The sequence below is a fragment of the Morone saxatilis genome, unplaced genomic scaffold (genome assembly GCF_004916995.1).
Source record: "Morone saxatilis isolate NCDOM2014 unplaced genomic scaffold, NCSU_SB_2.0 Contig1, whole genome shotgun sequence".
NCBI classification, from domain to species: Eukaryota; Metazoa; Chordata; class Actinopteri; family Moronidae; genus Morone; species Morone saxatilis.
Window position 1 is genome coordinate 3,849,893 of NW_023339651.1, and position 7,768 is coordinate 3,857,660.

Here is a 7,768-nt window from a genome sequence, read left to right on the forward strand (position 1 = left end):
CCCCTCCTCATTTCCTTGGAAATGGTGTGATGGTTTCAAGTGTGCACCCGGGTGTCATTCTAAAATAAATAAATAAAGCTGCCCGCTCAGTTAAGTAAGATGTAAACTACTCGTGCAACTCTGCATTTCACCACATTGCACCATGTGAAAAAATAATGGTGGAAATGATGGACATTGCACATTTTTTTTACTCTTCTCTTCATCATCAATGTACAGCTGAAATTGATCAGGAAAGGTGGAAAAATAAGGAAATTGTCTGATGCTGATGATTTCTCAGGCTCTACAATATATACAATATATTCTGGCATTTGTTTACTGTGGTCCTTTCTTACGGAAATAATTGGTTGGTACGTTAAAGGTGAGTGGTGTAACACACTTACGGAGGATGTGTTCGGCAGGAAATGGCAATATACATATCATCAGCGTACTGTTTTCATTCTAGTCGTAATAATCCCTGAATAACCAGAAACACTGTAGTTACCTAGAATGAGCCATTTATCTACAGAAGGAGAGGGTCCTCTTCCATGGAGTCCGCCATGTTTCTACAAGCTGATGTAGAAATGAATGCTAGTCTGCGCATCTGACAACAGAACAGTTTCCATACTTAGCTTTGACATTCAACTAGCAAGTGACTAATGAGAGAAACATGCCAGCACACGTATTTCGACTTCAATTTACTTTACTTATAACTGGGAGGCAAACCAAAAACTAACCGAGGGAGATAGCCTTTAAAATCACACACAATCACAATATGTTTTCATAATTTTAGTGCTTCCAGGATTTCACTTCACTTTTTTGGGGATTGTTGCAGCCTAAAATGCCTAATTTAATGGCAGCTGTTCTAAAAACTTGTGATGCATGTTGCTGTGGTTTAGGCATTTTTTGGGTCATAAAATTGCGGGGAAAAGTGAAAATAGCAATAAAATAGGCAACTTGAGCCCGATGTCACCAAACTACAAGTGATTTTATTCTCACTGGAACCACGTTTTGCACGGGAAACTGAAGGTTACACAGAATTAACAGGGATTGGTTGAATTTGCATTAACTGTTGCAATCACAACTTCCTGGAGGGACTGATATATATGTGCACAGCCACTGAGAAAAGGATATGTCACCTTTAACTGATAGCATAGGGCATAAAATGTTCCTTTTGCATTAATCTATCAAGCAGGAGAGCTTGACTCTTTCACACATAATTTCTTAATCATTTGGCAGGGCATCTGTCTGCACATGCAGGGTGTTACCATCCATTACTCTCCTGTCTAGACGGGACTTAAGGCTATTGGTGACCTGCTGGTCTCATTCCGCTGGTGATTCCTGGCAACACTCCCAGCTTTAGGTCAGTCTAACAGGATTAACGCCATGCTGGAGGACTGTGTGTTTCACCTATGCACACAGGGGGTCAGCAGACATGTGGTTAAACAAACAGGTACAATGCTCTTGATGTACAGCAACGTTACATAAGGTAAGGGATCAGATTGTCTTTTAGGGTGTGAGCTTTTCAAGTTTTGCATGACCTGCTAACAAACTGAGCCAGTCGTTTATGGATAGTTTAGTTCTGTCTTTTCACTTGAGTAATATGGTTTTCTTAGTCTTCTTTCTTCTAAGTTAATGCTATTAAGATGAAAGTTTCGTCTTTGTCGTGGGACTGTGAGTGAGGAGAGATCACCTAAGAGACAGATGGAAGGAGAGAGGGGGATGCCGAGGCTGATGATCTCAGACTGCTCTCCCATGACCTTCGACCAAAACCGACCAACTGGTGTGCAGAACAGAAAGTGGTTGTCTGTTGCAGTGGGACAGTGTGTGCAGGTTTTCCTGTCTGTGAAGCTTGTGTGGTACATTTTGTGAGTGGTGATGTGTCCTTTCAAAAAATCCAAACTAACCCTTTAAATTGTACTCTCTTTTAATGTCTTTCTTTTATTGTGCATTAAGTTTGTTAAGAAACATGTAGAGACAAGTACAGGAACACATAAACAGTTGAAAGGGATTATAAAAAGTACACACAAACGACAAAAAAAAAGGGGCCAGGAAACAAACGGGGTTAAGATGAAAACACAGGAGAACCTGTGAAATGTTACAAGAAATAGTATCCAGTGCTTTATCCTGTTATCATTGGTCCTTATAACATTTATTCTGTGCATAATTTAGCATTTAAAGGCCCAGTGTGTAGGATTTAGTGGCATATATAGCTGTAAGGTTGCAGATTGTAACCCACTGAATGCTCCTCGCCTCACACTCCCCTTTAAAGCATGGTGGGTAGACTACGGTGGCCCCCAAACTCGCTAAAAACGTGAAAGGCTCCATCTACAGTCAGTGTGTGGTTTGTCCATTCTGGGCTACTGTAGAAACATGGCAGCTCAACATGGCAGACTCCGTGGAAGAGGTCTCAGGTGATTATACACTAATGGAAACATACCTATTAATGTTATGTTCCCTTTCTGTTAATAGCTCTTCCTAAATGTTACATACCAGAACCTTTGAAATAAATTACTCTAGGCTATAATGGAACTGCCGTGGCAAAATGTGGTTGAGATGATAAAAAAGGTCAAATAAAGTAAAATAATTTCAGCATTTTAGAGAGATTTGTCTTTGAAACATTAGTTTAATCCTTTTTTGTCTACTTGTGGTGCACCAGGGATATACAGTACAAACTAGGGCACCGGCCTCTCAAACAAGCTGAAAAAAGTGCAGATCAGGCCAAAATATGAGCAAATGGAAACTGCAAATCATTTTACAGCCAGCTGCTCTTGGTGCATTAGGAACTAATTTGAATCAGGTCGATATAGTTTTAAGTGAATGACCACATCTCCTTGTGGAAATGAACTCACTGTTGTCAAATCAGCACTTTTGGTTGGGTTGTCCTGTGTAGTCATGGCCACTTGAGGACTGGGATTTTACCGCTGGTCCTCAATAAAAGCCTCCATAGCAGAGTCTTTATCCAAGCATGATGCCTGTTGAGTAGTAGCCTGGCTTGGAGTGGTGGTCTGACATTCTGGCCAACCTCAGACTCTCGAACAGTGAAATCTTTGATAAAAACAACACAAGAAAGCAACAAAAGGAATGCTGTGGTGGCTTGTGAAAGACCAGAGCACGGGCTGGGATAAACAAAAAGGCCACTATGGGCACCTCATTTGGAAGATCAAGCCCCAAATACCAGATCTGATCCGCATGGGTTCCTCTTCACAGCCTTGGTGAAGATTCCTGGGTTCTACTCCACAACACAGTTTTCAGTCCATTGTACAAACATAATTAGAGTCACTAGTTATTCTTTAACTGAGTTTTCTGATAAAAGCTAATTTAATCTGAAAGGTTAAAAATAAGAAATAAGCATTATTTAGCCTTTGTTATTAGATGAAGTACCTCTTCTGCCTTATGGTTCTAGAAACAATCAGGCATTTTTGTTATTTAAAATTTACTGTAAAGGACAAAATGAATTATATTGTACTGAAAACTCCCCCTCATTTGTTTATAATTCAGAAAGCTGGTATTTTTCCTGGTTTATCCCCGCAAGGAGATAATCTTAAGCAATTATTTTTGTTTTACTACTTACACTCCCTCTTTTGTCCAAAGAAAAGGAAACAAGTAAAGGAGTAACACCAGCAAGATAAAAGATGTGCATGACCAACCACTCTTTATCGGTGATCATTGCTCCCCATCAAAAGCACAGAGAAAAACCTTCCCATTACAAACGGTCAGTCCAGGATGATTTGTTTTGCCACGAGCACCACGGCTCACGTGCAGCCTCACTCACACGTGTTCTTTCTATCTGTACAAGGCCGAACAAAACCCTAACCCCGACGTCCTGCATCCCGGGGAGAGCCACAGCACGGGGGTCCCACACTTGATGGAGTTCTGATTTTGATCTGCCAGGCAGGACGCAGTGTCAACAAAAGCCACGTGGGGAGAGACAGTACGGGCTCAAAGATGGAGTGTGTGTTTTGCAGTGGGTTGAGTCATCTTTTCTTTAGACGCAGCTGTGGTTCAATTCAGTGCATTCACAAGGTACAAACTGTGTGTTAATGTGAGTCAGGTTGAGGCGTTAGTTGTGTCCAAAATCAGTCACTCATTGACACATTGGCTATTCCCTGATAAACATTAAACTAAGTGCATTTAGTCAAGTACTTTGGTTAAGTGTTTTGAGACACTTGTACTTGAGTATTTGCATTTTCTAGGCCTACTTCTACTCCACTACACTTAAAGGGAAATATATTTATTGTCGGAATATTGTGTGGCCTAAGAAAGAAATCAGTGAGCAAAATAATGAACCCAATCAGAACATTTTTAATTAAAAATTAAAGGAAACAGACATAAAAGGCTACTTAAACCTGCAATATTTGATTTTTGTTTATATCAAAATATACTGCGATTTTTTTGCTGATCCATTTGGTGACCTGTCCTCTTCCAGATGTTCTAGGTCGTACGTCTCAATTGGCGACATCTGAAGTTCTTTATATTTATTATTATATATATTTTATTCTTTCTATTTATAATTGACTCTTATAACATTATAATTTCCCTTCGGCTTCGGGGATAAATAAAGTATATCTATCTAAGTTGTTTCAATCTCTTCCTGGATCCACATTCTTAACATTTTAACATTCTGCATGTATCAAAATGTGTATGTAATGTGACTTTGTTGGTTTGCTCTGTACAAATTTACATATTGCATGCCTGTCTGTCCTGGGAGAGGGATCCCTTCTCTGAAGCTTTTCTTGAGGTTTCTTCCATATTTTCACTGTTAAAAGCTTTCTTTGAGGGAGTTTTTCTTTACTCAAATTGAGGATCTAATGACAGAGGGTGAAATGTAATGTTAAACAGATTGTAAATCCCACTGAGGCAAATGGGATTTATGATTTTGGGCAATATAAATAAAATGTAACTCTCTTTTTGGTCTCCACCAACTCTTTAGGGAAATATCTGTCTCTTTAGCTGCTAAATGCTCAACTATGTTCACCAGCTAGTCGCTAACCGTGTCTGTCTGCTGTTTGGTCCGAAACAGACAGGTTTTTTTCTATGCAGCTGGAAACAACTCTATGAGAACAATCATTGTTGCAATCTGTTCAGCTTAACAATGAGGTGAAACTATAACTATAAAACCTTGTAAAGCTGAGAGGAGTTGTAGATTCAGGTAATAGATCATTTCTTGTAGGTTCAAACTATTAGCTACCCCTCGTCATTTGACAAGTTGTTATTAAAAATATGGATTATATCTGCTTTAAATAAATGTATTCTATTTTAACAGACTAAATACTCATCCTTGTCTTCTCACTGCGTCTACTGTTGCAAAGAGTCACAGTTGTGTTCTCTGAGTCTATCTTTATCAGTGCCAATTATTTATGTCTCACTCTATCACATTAAATCAAGCCACGTAATTCCCAAGTCAGCACATTCCCAGATCCACCCACTGCCAGGTTGACACAAATAAACAGCCCTGATCTTGATATAGCACCTCACAGCATGTCTGTTCCACAGCTATCTGGGTTGCAGCTCAGAGGTCTGTGTGCTTGTAAACAGCATTAATAGTCGGGATTAATAAGAGCCGGTGTTCAGTGGCCACTGGGCAAACCTACACCCTGCTAGCTAGCATGTGCCAGATGGGTTTGTGTGTAATCCTAGTGTGGGATCAGGGGTAGATCCAGTACAGTAGAGTCTACACTGGATTAATTGTTAAGACAAAATAATATACATCATAAAACCTTGCAACTTCCAAACTGGAGTGTAATCGATCCTGTGTAATAATCCAAAACACAACAGCAGTGTGATTTAATATGTTTTAAAATGACGCCATTGTGCAGCCCTTCATGAGAACTGTGCATCAAGAAGAGATTGTTCTTGAAAAGTGATTTAATCTGGACCCTTTGAGAGTCTGTGTGGAAGCATGAAATCATCCATGAAGTCATATTTATACCCCCCCTGCAGCTGAACAAGTTATGGAAAAGTTTGGCCATAAAATTTAAATCACAGTAAACATGTGGCCCATAATTTCCTCATGGTTCCCACGAGTAATGAATCATCCCCGACTCAGAGTCTGCAGGGAAACAAGTGTATTTGTGAATATGAGTAACCCTGACCCCTGAAGTGATACAATTCATTCAGAAACAAAATAAAAGTGATTACTGTCTTTTATCTGATGGCAAGGGATGAATAAAAAAGATTATTATGTCCATGTGTTTTGGTGCAGGGTCACCTCAGAGGTAAAGACGATTTAAAAACACTCAAACTCCGAAACCCCACCCGCTGTGACATTGTCTTTTTTGCAACTAAGAAATACAGCCCTGGTGTTTGTTCTTTCTTCACTTATAGCCCACAGGGTGAAAGGCTGCTCTATGTAGTGAAGTCAAGCTTCAGTTTCCCTCGCAATCCCTCCCCATCCATTCAATGGTACAGGTCCGGCTCTAAAAGAAGGCCAAGTGACAGCTTTACGACCTTTCAGGAATAAAAGCTAAAGCAACTAATCCTGCCCTCCCACAAACATTGTCCCTTTTGAACTGTCAAAAGACCTTCACTGTGCACCGTGTCTGCCGCTAACAACCATCTCTCCGCTGCAAAACCACCCCCCTCCATCCGCAGCAATGTCAACAAGGTCGATTTCCTAGAAAGACCCAGTTGGTGTGAAATCTGAGATATTTTCATAGAGATTGACATCAATACCAACAAATACAGGGCTGAGGAGAGTGAAAAAGCAAACAAAACAGAGGATGTCAACAACTTTAAACCCCAAGAAGATTAAATACAGAAAGACAGAAGGATAAAGGGAGATAAAAAAAAAGTTTAAAAAAAATGATAAAGGGACAGATAGTGTGAGCTGGTGATCTCAGGAGTCTAGTATTGATCTGAGCTTCTTTTTCTAATCTCCCTGCCCGGTCAGTAACCTCAGCTGGATTGGACATCCAGCCACAAAAAGCAATTTGACCCCCACTGCTGCCCTCACAGGTCACCCTTTAGTGACTGCTGACTTCAGGTTGCCATGGTGACGGAAAATTATGACTAGGCCCCCGGGTTGGATGTGTTAAGAGGCTTGGATTTGTGCCCAGCACCCTATTGCTTTTCATCATAGGGGCTATAAAGAGACAGCAGAGGAGCATTATTGCTCTGTTGTTATTTATTCGGATATTTTGTAACTTCGTTTAATCGCTGTGCCCCTCGCAGTCACTGGTTTGTTTTTAGCCATGCTAGCGACCTGGCTCTATAAATGCCGATGTAGATGAGTCGGGTTGCGAGTCAACAACTACCAGATGGATTGCCATGAAATTGCCTCTGTCATGCATGGTTCCCAGAGGATGAATCTGAATGAGTTTGGTGATCGCCTGCTGTTTTATCTAGTGCTATCATGAGAAGTGAAATGTCTCAACAACTAGAGCACAGGACAGCTTTGCATTTTGGCGCTGACATTCATGTACCCCTCGGGATGAATTTGTTCTACCACCACCATTATCAGGTCGAATTTTCAGTTTGTCCAGCACTTTGGTTGAAGACTAAATACCTGCAATGGGTAGACTCTGCTGTACTTTGAGTGCTGCTTAGTGCTAATTAGCAAATATGCTAACACCCTAAACCAAGATGGTAAACATGGTAAATGTTATACATGCAGGTATGTTAGCATGCTGACATCCTGTTATCTAAATAACATATCTGCATTGCCGAAGGCCCATTTTTCGAAAGTTTTGGATGTGCAGGTAGGGACGAAGTCAGGTGACCTTGGTCATTATCGAAACAACACGTTGCTAACATTGTGAAACAGTCAAAGTTTGGTTAGGTTTAGGCACTC